We start from the raw sequence: 17498 nt of genomic DNA, 5'->3' as shown, positions 1-17498 counted from the left end.
TTTCTCCTCTCAACGTCTTATGGGATATCCATTATGACCATTCCCACGATCTGAAGCATACACTTCAGTAATTTGTACTTTCTTTTAGCTTAAGGATGCAAGAAGAACAACAAAGTGGCCTAGAGAAACAGTGTGTAAATATGTTCAGTAGGTGTGAGCAAATATGTGAATTACATATATCTATTACAATTTCTCTTCTGCTTGCATAGATCTATTTTTACATTTGTGGCCTGTTGAAAATCTGTATCATGCTGCTCACTCACCTTCTGGGTAACGTTTCCATCAATGATTATCTAAAATACAGTCATCTCAAATGGGTAACCAAGCAACCAAATATGCCCCCATTATGAAAGCCAGGGAACTGACTAAATCAGGACAATTCATGCAAATCACTGTCTTCACAGTAAGACTCAGGTAGTTAAAGGAAACTCTACACAAGTTCCAGTCTTTCTATTATTGTTAGCGCGATGAGTATGAAACTACAGTATCTGAGTGTCATTTAACTTGACATGTAACTGGATGGATTGCTAAAAAAGATCCAGCAAAACTGTTTATTAAGTTGAATTTTCATCAAAACAAAATTTGTTCTGATAAAAGCCTACTTTCTGCATTTTTATTCCTTAAGCTGTAGAGAAACAAGAAACCTTAAGTATTCAATTCACAGACACTGCCATGGGAATTTGCATCTGTTGTTTTTTCAGTGCGGCCTTCCAGGTAATCTACATGTTCCAAGAAGGAAGACAACCATGGAACAAATCTGCGGTGCACCTGGAGTCATGGAAGCAGAATCAGAGAAAGTACAGTCTAATCATGGAAACCAGAGCTATAAACACTGAAGTTTGTGGTGAGAACCCAGTATCTACACATCGTATATTTTGGGTTGTTTTACTTGAGTCGCTGTAGTCTGGTCCCATGGACCAAAGGCCAACTAGAAGCCAGAAGGTCTAAGGTCTACTCCTGCAGTGCACCCTCTAATTAGTTTCATGCAAAAGACGTTCAGCTTGCACTTCACAGCTGCTCTGTCAGCAAATCAAAGCCGGTGGAGAACGATTGGCAGATTCACTTCAGAAGTGTGCTTCTGAACTGAAATGTTAATTAGTGGCATCCTGAGATATCCAAACTACTACACCAATACAGCACCATGACCAAAACTTACGGATCAAAAATCATTTACCAGAAAAAACTGTCAGTATTAGTCAAATAGCGTCCTGTGAGAATGAGCGGTTTTTTAAGCTTATTACTCTTCTTTCTCATTCTCAAGTGACGTTGCAATATCCAGACATTTCAACAGTAGGCATACTTCAAGTCACTGTTTTTGTAGTCTATGTAAATCTTGGGACCATTTTATACAACGGTCTTCATTCACAGCCAAGTGAAGACTAGCCTAAGCTTTGACTATTCATTGATTACTTCCATTTCCACCGCAGTTTGCTTACTTGCAGAAATGGAGTTAATTTTTGTAAGCACAATCATACAGTGAATTTGTTGCTTACGGACTGGGCTGCCTATGATCAATGGATCACAGATTAAGTCATACTTCTTTAACTGATTAGAATAAGTATAAAAATAGATTTTTCCAGGCTTGCTCTCACTGCATATTTTTCAGGCTAGATTCTAATTTCAATATGACAATTTCACAGAGTGAGATACTGTTCAATGTGGGAAAACGATCACTGACAAATAAAATGATTTTCCTTTTGTTCCAGGAGAACTGGGGAGGAAAAAAAAAAGTGCAGTAAATCTTAAAATTGATAGAAATTGCAAGGGAGACTTAATTCCGTATAAATATTAATACTAGAAACCTTGAGATTTGTCCTCGCCAAATGTCTACCTTAAAACAAACATACTTTTTATCACCTCTTATGCATATTTGAGATCATTTCTGCATAAAAGAAGAGAAAATAGGACACTAGTTAGCAAATCAGGGTAGACTCTGATACTTTTCATAGGAAAATCTAAACCTTTGCCATCTTTAATCAGATCAAACTTTGCTTTCATTCCTGCTATTTCTTAGCTTAAACAGGTTTAAAGGGATATGCAGAATCTTGATGATAAACTCAGAATGAATTCAGAACCCGTTCTCTGAGCATTTTCATTCCAAGGGGATGGACAATTGGACACACATTTTAGGCAGATTAAACTGTTAAATAAACCTACTTGGTTTCTCTTTTCTATACTGATGCTGCCAGCCTTTAGAGGTTGGTTCAATGTGGATTTTAAGCCCTTTAGAAAAATCACACAAGTTCTTCTTTTAAACAGAATGGCAGGCAGCCATTTCTAACTATCACTACTATCTGCCTTTATCTCAGATGACAACCATACAAGACGTCTCCTGGGTAAATAACGTTAAGTCCTAATAATCAACAGTTAAGCAGGAAATAACACATTTGGGGTAAATCTTTCTGCGTCCTTTTGGTAAAAGCTAAGAAAAAAGGCAAGAGAGATCTTTAAAAAGTATAATTTTTTTAGATGTGCAATTTTTTGCATATTTTATGTGCAAAGTATAATTGCACATTAGAGACTTTCTTTACATTAAAAAGATTGTATAAGTAGAGATAAAGATCATATTGCAGAGATCATAGAATGCTATGAGTTGTTATTTATATACTGCTGGACAAAACCTACAATTTTCCTCAAACGTAACTTTTCTATTCAGTTACAAACGTACAGAAACACCTCAGACTGTTTACTTCCAGAACAAGTTCCTGTTGCAGAAATGAGCTCCCATGCTCAGATATATTTCTCAAAAATCCCTTTTCTGTCATTTTGTTTATATATCCATCTAGATTCTAGCTTTATTAACATTATTACTGATGTGCACTACTATGTCTGTTCAACACAAAACAAAAAGGTAAGTAACTCTTCATGGTTTAAGATTTTAGTGTCATGTGAAAGAAATGAGCAGTAGAGCACAACAATATTTTTTTCTGAGTTTGATGAACCAAAAGACTGAATATTGGCAAATGCTGTGCCACTTTTTAGTTCTGCTGTACAGTCTCATTTCCTGCTTCATGCCAATCACTGTACTGTCACTGTACTGAAAACTAGTGGAAGCTTTCATTAACCAACGGGAGTGGAGACCAAAATATGAAGAATATCTGTCACATGGGAAAACATGAGACATGATTGTTTTACCAACAAAACAATTACCAGTAACCATGTTTTTTTAATTTTTTTTTTTTTTTTTTTTTTTTTTTTTAAGGTCAGAAGTCACTGTATGCTGAGAGATGCAAACTCTTCCCTGTTATCTCCTCCCAGATTTTCAAAAGGAGCTTTCCTTCAAGAAAAAGGGGGGAAAAAAAACTGGGGGGGGGAAGCTTATTTAAAAATAGGAGCACAAAGGACTGTGGAAGAACTCCAAGAGAGTGAAAACTGTCTTAGAAACTGTAAACAAAGAATGGTTATCAGTGGGAAATACTTCAAGAATCCCAGGGAAACAGACCAAATAATATTTTATGAATTGGCTCCTTGAAGCCACATTTTGTAGACTTTCAAATAGCCTTTGGAACACATGTTCTTGAGATCTGCTATTCATAATAGTCAGCTACCTTTCTCACACTATGCTAATGGCCTAAATTAAGAGAAGTAAATCTGAATGCAATGGTTTAGAGATGAACTCTCAGTGTCACACATCAATTGCACAGCTTTGGCTTCACAGGTCTTACAGTCATCAACCCCAGGATCCAATTTATTTGCTTTGCCCAGTTCCCAAACGTTGCAGGAGTTCATAGGAACCGAGCAGACACTTCCTCCCTCCCGCCCTGAAGATGCTGAAAGAATTTTTTTTTTTTTTTTTTTTTTTTTTTTTTTACAAAGAAGAAACACAAAACTGCTTTTGATGGTTACGTAAAAGTACAGAACATGACCGCTAAACCCCATTCCATACCGAACAGCCCAGGCGCAGGGTTTGGGCAAGTGCTGCTTCCTTCCTAACCCACGCTGCAGACCTGGGACTTTCACTTGCCCGCAGGCAGCAGCAGGGCTGGGTGCTCTCGCCAGGGAAGGCCCTGTCACCCACTGCCGCCTTCAGTATCAGGAGAGACTTTGGCCTTCTTCACTCTTGTTAAATACACAGCTTTCATCCAAACATGGTGCTACTGAAAAAAACAAGGATAACTTGGCTCTTTGATTAGTTTTCGTACTATAATATTGTTACCCACAGATGTTTTCTAGTAACACAGTATTTATTTTTTAAAAAAATACTTAAAGTTTCATAGGAATGAGGGAGTTGGACATAGTCAAGACATACATATTTTAAAAATTCTATGGTGGCCTCCAGTCCAGGCTTACTCTACAACAGCCAGCAGGTAAGAACACAGTAATAGAGCATTAAGGCTGTGCGTATGTAGAAATGCTGCACAGCTGAAAATAAGTATTAAAGATTATGTGATTTCTACAAGTTCATGAAATTTACTTGCCTTTAGGGTTTGAAAAAGGCAAGATGCCAAGCGCCATGCAGCCCAATCCAACAAGCGCTAAAGCGAATGGGAAGACTTCCGCTGATCTGAATGGTTTTTTGCTGACTGCATCTTTGGTGATGGAATGGTCTGAGCTGCCTCCTTTGAACAACTATAATTTTAAAAAGTAAGATCCTAGGCAAGACGGAGCCAAGACATAAAGAACAGCTCCTGTCGTGGTTGCTTAGGCACTTTGAATTTGCAGAGGAGGATTCTGGTCTAAAAAGCTGAAGAAAAAACCTGCCACATTTTTCACTTTACTGATTTTGTACAGTCTGAATATCTCGATAGATACGAAACTTCACTGCATGTATTTTTGACTGCAATGTGTATTATGCCAACTTGACCTTTTCAATTACTGTTTTTATACTTTTTCTATTCCCTGTTCTTTACAGGAGGAAAAAAATAAAAAGACTGCTGTGCGCGCAGTAGAGTCACCCGCCTGAAAGAGCTGTACCTACATCTCGTGTACTCAACTGCAGTGCTATCACAGAAGCCTCTTTAGGAAAATCTCTCTCCATCAAACTAAACACAGCAGTCCAAAATAAGTTTTTAAAAAGATCATATTTTAGGCCCACTTGCTCATTTCAATGGAATAACATTTCTTTAAGAAATAGCAGGGAGATAACGGAACCCTTTACAGTTAGTTTTCAAAACCAGCTGACAGAAAACATGAACAGAAGTGTTTGAGTTGCTTCCTGCTATGCAGCTTCACGGTAACAGAAAGTTTGTTTTGATAACTAGTAACTTCACAGAATTGTAACTTAAATGAATTTCAAGAATTACTGCAGAGATACATTTTACCAAAAACTCTAGTATTGATGAAATTGAAGTCCAAACACAATCGTACCTATCCTAAAACACACAAGTTTCTTACTGCTGCTGACCTAGAATAAATTTAAAGCCTCCTCTCTCTTACATCTACTGATGACAGGGCCTCAATGACTATTTCTTTGTTAAAAAACCCCCAGTATTATCCCAGTGATCTCAAAAAATGCTGCAGGTTTGGCAGGTTTTGGGTTTTGTTTGTTTGTTTACGGTTTTGTTTTTTTTTTATTTTAGAAAGTATACTGTGGGAATTTACCCTCCCCATTTTCTTCTGCAGGTTGATAACCTAAAACAGCCCCACGCAGCAGGGGCAGCGAGCAGGCGGGTGCTGTCAGACCTCTGGCAGGCAGGACTGTCACACACGGCCACCCAGCCTTCTTCAGCCCCAGCAGCCTCAGGGTGCATCCTTCACCTGCTACACTTCTCAAAGGTATGAAACCCAGCCAGTCCTTCCCATCTCAGAGGTACCAACTCTGACTGCCTGGGGAGAGACCTCCTCACGCACCAAAGTGTGTGTGAAGCACTGCGCAGCAACCTTTCAAAGAAAGGAAACAACAAAGCAAAAGCAAACAAAAAGGGTACAAAATGAGCAAGAGAGCAATTGCTGGTGATCCAAATGCTTTATCAGAAGGATTATCCTGGACAAGACTCTGTCCACAGCATTGTATATGCAACAAGTAAAACATACTATCAGGACTATAACTCCCCAAAATACTGTAAAATGCAAGAAGTGCTAAATTCTTCCAGGTAGCAGCCAAAAACAATGCAGGATAAGAACAAAGATCAGGGCCTCCTACTAACCAAATACAGAAGCGATGTGCAAAATGTCCTGTTTGTTTCTCTGAGGGACTCTAGATACCAGTGTTGTCACGAGTACTATAAGCTTTCTTTGCTACTGAGAGTCCTTGTTTTACTAACTTTTCAATCTGATGTTTCACAAAGCTGGTTAGTGTTGCCCACAGCCCCAAGGTAAACCACGGCTTTCCTTCCTGCACAGCTATGCCTGCCAGCCAGCGTTATGAATTTAAGAAGCACTCACATATACTGTCACACACTGAATAAATACAATATCTTTTTTTATATCGAAATATAGCACAACTTAAAGTAATAATATGCTACTATTTAGGTCACTATAATGACAGCTACAGCAACATTTGATCATTTTAATACAAATTAGATCTTACATAAAATTCTGTGTTCATAAAAACTCTTGTCAGAAATTTGCCGTAGAAAATTCTGAGGTTAAAAATCAGATTTGTCCTGTCCAATATGTTATTCCTTTGCTTTGACTGGGCCTAAGCTGGGTTTGCTGTCGGGAAAAGGATGCAGCTGAACCCTCCAAAAGTTCGTTAGGCTTTTCATCTTTTATTTCGTAGCGAAAAAACACACAACACAGTATTTTCGTTGTGTAAAGAGGTCTCTTAAGCATGTCATTATAGCTTGTGTGTTAATAGTACATTTTAACAAAACAAATAATCTGCTTAATAGAGTATCTATTATCAAATAAGGTCCAGTAAATCAAACACGTCCTTGAAGTTATTTGCAAGTAAATGACACAGTCACATGAATTGACTAAATAACTGTGTTATGTACAAAATGAAAGTGTGATAAAATACACAAACAGCGACAGAGAAAATGGAGTCTTTTCTCCAGCAAGGCTCCTCAGCTACCAGAACTGATTTTCAAGCAGAGCTCCTCAGTTAAAGCTCTTAAAGGAAGTTGTTTTAGAGGAAAACTGCTTTCTCTGTTATTACAAATAACAATAGATAGGCACAGACTGGAGTGAATTTATAGCTGTGTATCACTCTTAGGACTCTGCTTCTGTTCATAAACAACTCAGATACACTCTCATGGTTTGTGCTGTTTAGCAGAGCCCCTAGAGGGACTTAAAACTTTGTATTCATGCAGCAACCATCCATTATGCTATATATTTTAGATGATAAAATTAACACCCAGGAGATACAGTCTCAAAACATTACATGGGGCTTTAGCTCTGTGACTCCCCTTGATTTGAATGGCACGTGTGGTTAAACCCTTTGCAGACCTTTGAGAATTTAGCTTAAGATACTTATGTCAGTGGCAATAACACAAATATTAAGGTCTAATGCTCCTCCCTGAAGCACCATTGCTTAATCCACGTTCTTGATACTGCCATCTTAGTCCTCCTGAAGAAAGCCTTTTCCCTCCCCATTCATCAAATTATTCAATTAAAAGCAATAGCACTACACGCCTAAAATGAAGCTATTCAGTAGAATGGTGACAGCATTAATACACACATCCATAGAGTCACTAGAATTGTCTTCTGAAAGATTATCAGCTGCAGTACTTACACAGTACATGTCAATTCTACACAAGATACGTTTTGAATTGAATTCTTCATCTCAATTTGCAAAGGGCTATTGTTTGCCAGCTCAGGGAAATCAAGGGACTGAAACCTGTATTCAACCATGGCACAATTGTTCCATTTTTCTGGGAGCAGTCCTATGCCCAGAAAACAACGTCTATAAGGCATTCAGAGATATCAAGACCAGTGTTAGGATAACAGTAAACAGCAAGGTGACGGACTTCTTTAATCTCATGACACTGTGGTATAACAAAAACAATGGCAAGAGAAACATCACAAGAACAGAAAAAAGACATTACCCTTTTATAGAAATAAAAAACCAGTTGCAATTCTACTGTTCCCAATGAAAAAAAAACCAGGGTTATCTAGATAAGAGCCCCACCTATCCCTAAAATATGAAGCCATAAAACTGGAAATACTCATAAGAATTCTGGAAAGGAAAGACAGCATCCTCTTTTGTCAGTGCTAACAGGTAGCAAGGGAACACTCCTTCCTTACTAGAAATTTGATTAGCTGTTTCATTCTTTCTAAACATTAATTTTCTTAATGAACTGCAGTCTTTACTGCATTCCGAGTTATGGACAGGTTTACAATGTAAAGCGTTGACACACCTGTCAATGCTCAGAGCTGCTCTGACTTCTGCCTGCCAGGGCCCATATATTCCCTTTTGACTCTGCCTCTGGGGGGTGGGTGGGGGTGTGAGGGAGAGGGCCATCGACGCAAAAGATGTCGTCTCTAAACAGCATGAACCCCATTCTCAGTGATGTAAATATCTTTAGAGAGCACCTGGCCCTCTCTGTATTCTCTTATGCTCTCTTCTTGCCATGTCTTTTCTTGCACCACAGCCATGCCCTTGGTGGCAATATTGGTCTGAATTCCCTCTCTCACCCCTATTCTTCTGGCCTGAAGAGAGGTGCAAAAAAAGCAACGCCGGAAAAAGTTGCTACAAAAACTAGAAGCAACATTAGCGGGGAGCTACACCTCAGTTCAGCAATATGACGACAGCTTTTCCTGCTATCTTCCATAGAAGTCTTTTGGCCCATTGGACAATACGCTTCCCCCTCTTCTCTCTCTCATCACAGAACTGCGGCAGGACGTGAAAAGAAAAGGTGGGGCAACATGCAAGCCTATCCAGCAGAGAACAAGGGTGTTCTGACAATATCAATTTAAAAACATGTTGAATGCACTTTGGCATACTCGATTGGTCCTCCTCAATACAGGAAAAAAAACCCAAAACATTAACAATTTGGTTTAGATAGCTCAATCTGCACACATAAGATTCAGAGAATTCTACAGGCCAATAGCAAAACTATTTTAATAATTAAAGAAACCCATTCAGCTAACCCATTCAGTCTTCACAAGCCAGTAACTGAACAGTGTCTCCTTCCTCTTCACAGACAACAAAATGCACAGCATTCTTTATTAAGCCAGATAAATTTTTTTTTGGTCAAAATCAAAATAGCATTTATTATTAAATTCTCCGAAGTAATGCGCTCACAGTGGCTGTCGACTTCAAATTTTAAGTATGATCGCATAGAAATTTAGTTCCAGTTATTTTTCTGCCCAGCAGCTAAGAAATTAGTAGCAATTGCATTTGAAAATCTGTTCCCTTTAATGTTTCTTTTCAACGAAGTAGTGCCTCTCAGATGCTGTACTGCTTTATAGAGGCTTTTCATAACGGCAAATGGTCAGCTGCACTTGCTTGTATTCCTAATGTTCAAAGTAATTTAATACCAACTACCATTCCTGAAAGCCTTAAAAATTTCCTTCAAATCCAAATTAAATTACACTATAGAGACTAATCAGTGACTACACGAGTGTTCTCTTGGTATCTGGGACACTCTTTAAAGCCACAAATGCAGCACTTTCGAGTATTTTTCTCCAGCAGGGATGCTAAAAAAATAGAAGAATCACAGCAGATAAACTTCCTCATTGCAAATCTGCCCCTCCTCTACATTTACTTTGCCAGCTACAGACACTGAATAAAAGGGGGACAAAGCATAGGTTGGAACACATGTACAGGAAGGAACACAAATGCAAGGGCAGCTTCAGATACCAAGGGGACATCGAGACTCTGCAAAGGCACATGGGTCATGATTTGGATTTCAGTAACGGGAAGTGTAAATAAAGGCAATGAAGCCCAGTGACGCAGCAGAAGAGCAATACCAAGATATCCATGTAGTAAGTACGTGAAGGAGAAAGGAATGGGAAAAAAAGGTTAGCTTCTGCAAAGTAATGGTTTTGGGAAAACACACGCACATAGAAGCCACAAGCACACATTCATTTATACCTTCAGCTGCAGTAGTCACTGCCTCCAGCTTCATGTCCACCCTTCCCTGGTGGTTAGCAGCTCTCTAGATCTACTGTTGGGTATGCCTATCCATCAAGCGCCTGTACCGCTTTTATATGAAGGATAATAAACTTAGAATAGCCTAACAAGGAATATTGCATTATCCAAACCAGTAAGGTAACTGGAGGCTGGAGACAAAGAAAACAGCAATCAGACACGGTCTGGCATTTGTCATTGTCTACAATCATCAGTGACACAGGATTATAGAAGAGGATTACTGGAAGACATTAGGGTTTTACTCAAGCATCTGAGAATTATATTAAAGTCATATTTGCAGCAATACACTTGCAGAAAATTAATGTTCTCTCTGTCACTGCAAGGAAAGCATAGGAGAAGCTGCAGGCACTTCAGACACAATCATCTATCACTCAGTATCAGGACCTGGTTTGGAGGCTAGTTCTGGGCTCCCTCAGTTCCCAATAAAAAGCCAAGGGTCCATTCAAGGCCAAACCTGTCACAAATCTGGCATCAGCTCTTCTTTACCCAAGGAGTGAGAAACAGTTCTGATTTTTCCACAAAAAAACCCAAACACCCATTATTCTTCTCCCCCAAGGAAACAAAAAGAAGTGAATGATCTATGAAAAGAGTAAGTCTCCCTGTGCAAGGGTAAATAATGTAGTCATTACATATAACCTGTTTAAAAAAAATCCTGTTCACTCTAATAATTTTACAGGATTTTATTGAATACTTTTTTAACAGCCTGGACTTCTGGCAATTGCAACTTATTTGATATTGCAAATTTAAACCTGGAAAAGGCATTAGCTTCGTAAGGAGGGCAGAAAATGAAAGCCTCAGATGTTTATTCAGCAGGAGATGCTTCTTGTTTCCTCTGATTTTGTATACAGACAATACTCCACATCGACCTCATTTTGAAGTCTAATACACTGCTGATTTTCCAAACTCATATTAATTACACCTTGAGCAAATAGCAGATGGGGTTGTGGCCTGTGGATTTGCATTGTCTGGAGCTCTGCTACACAATGCTTCACAAATCAGTGTTCTAAAACCCTGTGCTTCTCGACGCAGCAGGTATCAAGCCCCTCCGCAGTTCAGCTACAGGCATGCTGAACTTACAGTTCCACAGAAGTGACCCTCCTGGCTATTGAAGGCTCTACTTAGTGGAAGCTTTCCATGTCCAAATAAAACCTTCAGAAATCTGGTATTTTCCAAACTCTTCAGCTTCAGAAAAGCCCTCACCACACTTAATTTCACAAGCCCCAAAGAGCCCAATATTTTTCCTTCTACAATAAGCAACTTCAGCACGATGCTAAAGAGAAAACAGTTCCTATTTCCATCCCTACCCCGGCAAGTCTTATGTCCTATCCCACTCCATTAAACTGCTAAAGAAGTACAAAGGTGGTATAAGACATGACAAGTTCCTAGCCTACCCACACAAAAGAAATTACAGCCTCATCAGCTCCAGCTGCCCAGCTCATGAAATCAAAACCCTCTAATTGCTGAAAACAGAGAAATGGTGGAAGAGGCTTTCTCTTGGTTGCTATGTTCAGCGGCCTTTGCCTGCTGCAAATTCTGGTATCTCCATTTATCTTGCCTTCCCCTGAGAGCTTTTAACACCAACCTGAATTTGCCACACTGAGAGCCCTGTCCCTGCTCCTGGCACAGCCACGATCTTCCTCCCACCCTGGGAATTCTTGGTTCGTGCTCCCTTCAAGCACTTCCTTGATTACAGACCAGTGCCCACATCGAGCAGCACTTCAAACTATTTGAGCAGCTATGGCACGAAGCCAAAATATGAGTGATAAAATGCTTTACGTGGGTGTATATCTGAGGAGTGTAATTTGAGGGCAACACAAAAACACGTGGACGTGTTCTTAAAGGTAAGGAGGTAAAGGTAGCTGGCACAAAGCAGTAAGCAATTTATAAGACCAGGATCTTACCTGTCTCTTTGAAAGAAAATAAGCATGGCTACAATGCTTAATAATTTAGATGCAATTTCCTAGCGGGGCTCCATACAGCTGTCCTTATTTAATATCACATTGAGCATAGTCTTGGTCTTAAGGAATTAAAAAAGTACTATTAATAACACACAGGTCTGCGAGTTCTTCCACAGTGTGAGCAAGTTTTTAGTTTTGATGAAGACAAATGGCTGGTTTTGTTCGGTTGTGTTTTTTTTTTTAATTATTATTATTGATGTAAAATTGGTGGCAGATAAAAGAGTTATTCTCCATATCTGGAAGCAATTCCTGGGAACTGGACGTTGAGTACTGAGATTTCTGGAAGACAGGAGTGCCTGTGTAGTGTTTGCAGCTGCCTCTTTTTCCACGGCTTGTGTATCTGCATGTAATAAAATAAGTTACAAAAATTCTGCATCATTGATTTCTGGTAGGGTGTCAAGCTGTGATGTTACCAGGATGCTGATAGACTTCCAGAAAGATAACAATATTGTTAAAAGAAAAAACAACAATTGAATCCATAACAGCTTTCTGGGGGAAACGGGAAATTTCAACTTGAGACAAAAGGACTTGCACAAGGTAAGAGTAAATTAGAGAGAAAAATTAAATCAACTGTCTCCATTCCTATCTTATTTCCCTTACGCTTTCAAGCATTGCGATCCTTTGTGTCCTCCCCTCATGTTTCATTTAAAAACTCAAACCCACCAAAAGAATTTTCATAAACTGTTCTTACTGAATTTTTTTTTCTAAGTGATTCCTATAGGCTCTGGTTCCATGTGTTGCTTAATCAGCACTCTTGGAAACAACATCTCCTGCCAATTGATTGACAGCAAGTATTGCTTATTGCTTCCAGGAAGGCTAATTCAGCAAAAAAAAAAAAGGGGGGGGGGGGGGGGGGTGGGTTTCACTGAATGGTAATGGAATACAATAAACAAAAACACTGTAAAAGACTTAATTAAGATTAAGCAGTCACCCTCCCTCCATATGCAGTGCTAAGTGATAAAATCTCTACTTTGATACAGGTAGTTTGTCACAGGAAGAAAACAGGGAAACTGTAAGCAAATAAAGAGTCTCCACTTTCTTCTTTGAGGGCCAGTTATTAACGAGTTCACACAGTCTCAAGCAGAAGTAGTCTGTTCACCGATACCACTTTTTCCTACTTTTTGGTGCCATATGCAGTTAAAGATTTTGTAAAAGGGAAGGAAAACACTAGTTAGGGGAACACAGGCTCACCCTTTTACAGCGGGAACCTTCTAGGCCAAGTGTGCTGGGTGAAAGGGGGCTGGGGTGGAAACGAAAGGCGAGCAAGCCGCTTTTTCGGCCTGGGTCTCAACCCTGAAGTTGTTTGGATATGCCTAGTTCCCATGGGGACCGCAGAACACCTAGGAATAGCCACATCTGTGCTTTCCCACCTCTCCCCGAGCCGGGTCTCTATGCACAGAGGTTGGCACGCTCAGGGAAGGGCTGAAGACTCTTTAAGCCGATGGAACTCGTAGCTCGGGCAAATCTTGTGGTTTTGAACTGCTCTGGCATGGTGGCAGAGACAGACCCGGGGTACCGAGTGTAATGCTCTGTGGTCTGACGTTATTTCCAGACAGATGAACCATGCACCACTAAACAAGCTCACACTCGCCAATTGTCTTTTTCAAAAATGAGGGGCTAGGTTGTGGGGAAAAAACAGGACAATAAAGAAGCGTTAGAACTTTGTCTCTTGATAGTTTGTTCAATAAGAATAATTAAATGCATAAATATTTCTGAAAGTTCCAAGTAAAAAAAAAATATCAATACAGCATTTGTCTCTTGAGTTTTGCTGCTGCCTAAATTAAAAAAAATACACATTTTATAAATATAAAAAATTAAAATAAATCTAACAAAAACATAAAATTGGTGGCAAAGCACAGAAACAAGGGGAAAGATTTTTCTGGGAAACTTTACAGAAGTGAAAGGTGTAATTTTTTCAAAAATCTTACTAGGATCTAGGCTGTATGATTTCATGTTGACACTGTTTTTTTGGTGAATTTTCCTTGCTAAAATTTACATCCAACCATAGTGCTAGTAACATGGAAACCCTCAGCAAGAGACCTCAAAACCCACTGGGAAACATGAGCTCCTTCGCGAGTTCCTTTGATTGTGCTGATAATCCCTACAATGAAGAATGCAAGCTTGCATTTGCCTGTTTTTTAAATGCAAACATATAATATCTGCAGTCAAGGTAGAGTATTTTTCATCACAATGAGTACTGTCAGGGATGTACATCTTTCATGCGCTGGAGGGAGAGAGTTGCACACAACCTTTGCTGTGCTGAACACCACTAATGCTTTGTCTAGCAAACGCAAGAGAAATCCTACAACAGAGGAACTGTCCTAAGAGAAATTGCTTTGTATTTACCTCCAGTCAGTGACTGACTCCTCAGTCTTTCAGCTTTAGGGTACATTTCTTACAAATGTTTTTATCCTTTTTTTTGTAAACATGGGTGTTCTCATTTTAAAAGGAAATGTCTAATCCTTTCTTGAATCCTGCTAATCTTTTTGCGACAATGATATCCTACAGCAGTGAATACCAATCCACCAATCCTTATCACCTTTGCAATATAATTTTTAGAATGGCTTATCGGAAGCTAATACAGCATTTAGAACTGTGGTAAAACAATCAATTCCAAATAGAGAATTACAATATTTCCAGCTTTATTTTCTAAAATCCCATTCTCTAGGCTTATCCAACTTTATGAACTTTCCTGACTGCCATGTTCTACTTCAAAGGGATATCTATTTAACCTTTCCACAAAGATACCTAGGCCTTTTTCCTGAGTGATTACAGTTAATTACATGCCTGTAATCTCTATGAGCAGCTGAAATTATTTTAATGTGCATTACTTTGCATTAGTCAATATCACATTTCACCTTCCATTATGCTGACCACTAGCTAAGCTTTAAGCCATGCAACCTTCAGTCTTAATTTTCCTAAATAAATGCATAATCTGAAAATTCATTACTTTTTGCCTATTTTTTTTTCCCCTACAGTACAAGACACTTTGACCCACTGTAGGCAAATAACATGCATGATCATCAAATCAAGCTAAAGAGCAAGGAATTCGAAAGCAATTTGGTTGCTAAGTTTCTGAGGTCATATTTGACTTGAAAATTATTGCACACTAATCAGGCGACCTAATCCTTTTCCAAACCAATTTAGTGTTCATAAGCCTTCCTGTAGACAGAAGTCCTCCTTTTACATTTTGCCTCTCAAAACACGAGATGCGTGTCCATACGAAATTCATATCCGTGAAACCTGTATGCTCACTTACATCCCAATTACTTTGCAGACTTTTCTTTATTAAGAGGCATTAATATGATTAGAGAATTAGTAGTATTGTCCTTGCCTGGTGTGGGGATATCTAGCTGTCAGAAACTCAATCAAGACGACAACTTCACCACGTAAAGGTTTCTGAAGCGTCCCCATCCAGTAACTTAAGGTCAGGAAGAACGGGATTTGAACCAATGCTGAAATGTAGGTGAAAGTTTTCAGTTGCTCGGTCAGCAGCTAAAGTATTTTTGTAGCTCTATAAATTCACTTAAAATACCCGTTCAAAAATCTGCCCTGTAAGAAAGGTTTAATCGTTGATGATAAGCATCCTATGAAAAACTAGATGCAATGCCCTTCTCGCTATTAAAGGCAATGAGAAAAAAATGAGACATTATATGCTTGAAAGAAAGTTATACTTTAAGAAAGCATCAGCCAATCTTTTTTTTTTTTTTTTATGAGCCATTCCCCAGTGCTAGCAGTAACACTTAGTAAGGCCTTTGAGGAGGGCATTTCACTTAATAGAACAGCTTGGCATATCCTGTTTCAGCTAAAGAAAAAACTGTCTTATAGAACTAGATTGCGTATCATCAAAACCTCGACATTTTGAAAGTAGAATATGTTATGGTAGATGATTCAATTACTTTCCTCTTCATTACAGCCACTTCTGTAATAACAGTCTTACCACGAGAAGCCACCAGATTTTCTGTACTGAACCACTTTCCCATCACTACTTTAGAGGCAGAGACAAAAGCTATGAGAAGCAAAGCTCCTGAATGAGTCTATAATCAGTTTTAAGTGTATATTAACCTACTGTATGTTAATGCTTCATACTCTTAGTACTGTATATAGAGATGTAGTAAGTAGAATGGCATCGGGATGCATTCTAAAATTTCATGAGACTTCTGAAGAACGAAGATTAATCAGCTTTTAAATATTGTCCTTTTATTTTAGTACGGAACCATAGTAAGCACTGTACCTCAGAAATAGTATAAGAATTATAGTTTTTGGAGCTTAGAAAATTACTCAAAAAAGGTTTTGCATTGAAAGCATTCTATCTACGACTGGAGTGTTTTGAAACGGGCTTCTAATTTAAATCATCAGGCATATTGTCATGTTCCTGTGGGCTTTTCAGGATTGATTCAAGCTCACTGAATCCTGACTCTCATTACTATGTTATCTTGGAATGTCAGTTTACTATGCATGTCGTCTATGTGTCAGTGGCCAACTTTCCAAGACAAAACACGAAGAACAAAGTTGAGACTAATCTTGCGTATGACTACAAAACTCCAAATGGGCATAAATCAAATTACTGCCATGTCTTGCCCCATCACTCATTTTCAGCTGTTCTGATAACTGTATCTGATAAACAGATAGAAAGAAGAACCAAATGCTGCCACAGTGTCTTTATCGAAAAATCACACAGCTGTTTCCCCTCCCACCACCCCAGGGGCCTGAATCTATATCCCAAGCTTCACCTGCGAGATATCAAAAAGCAGAGGTAGAAATCCTTCAGTGCTTTTTGTAGATTGTCACATTTTCATATTTTCTTTGAATTCTCCTCTCGGAAAGAAGAATCACATGTTGGTTCACACCACTGTATCAATCCGCCTGTTGCTCTTGATACTATTTTTAGCTTCCACTCAGTATTTTCTCATTTTTAACTCTTCAACTAGTGGAAGCTGTTGCACGTGCTGGTGGCAACTGTGATCTCATGTGGTCACAATAAACACCTCATAGCAAGTCAGAGTAATAAGGGATTGCTTTACCACCTCAGCTGTTCATAGAGAAAAAGCTAGCCAAGTACAATTCGGAATGCATCTTCAGGCACAGACTCACGCAGAAACTCATTAGAACTTCTCTGCTCATCACAAGAATTCCTATTAAGCTGGAAAACATAAAACGCTTCAGGCCAAACAAGCAAGTGTGTCATTGTATATAGATCTCTTTTATGTAATTCTTGTATATCATCTTCCAGAAGATGGCTTTAAATGCTGAAGCGTAATTAGGATAATTACTGCTTTGCAAGTAGCAGGAAGTTGTATCCAGTAGGGACAAACGAGCCAGTTTGAAGAGATGGGGGAGGAATATGAAAGAAAACACATCATCCCAAACTCTGGTGCTGAAAAGATTCAGAATTAATTTCAGACTATTTAAAGAGTTTGCTTCATCTTGGAAATATTTCATTTTGGTGACAATATTCCCTACAGGGCTAACAGATTCTTTTAAAAATATGCTTGGGTCCCTGAGAGTTCTGTTAGATATCTTAAAAATTGAGGGATTCAGTAGAGTGAGGAAATGGGGGAAAG

Source organism: Aptenodytes forsteri, unplaced genomic scaffold, assembly GCF_000699145.1.
Source record: "Aptenodytes forsteri isolate BGI_AS27 unplaced genomic scaffold, ASM69914v1 Scaffold1, whole genome shotgun sequence".
Classification (NCBI taxonomy): Eukaryota; Metazoa; Chordata; class Aves; order Sphenisciformes; family Spheniscidae; genus Aptenodytes; species Aptenodytes forsteri.
This window is presented reverse-complemented; position numbering follows the sequence as displayed.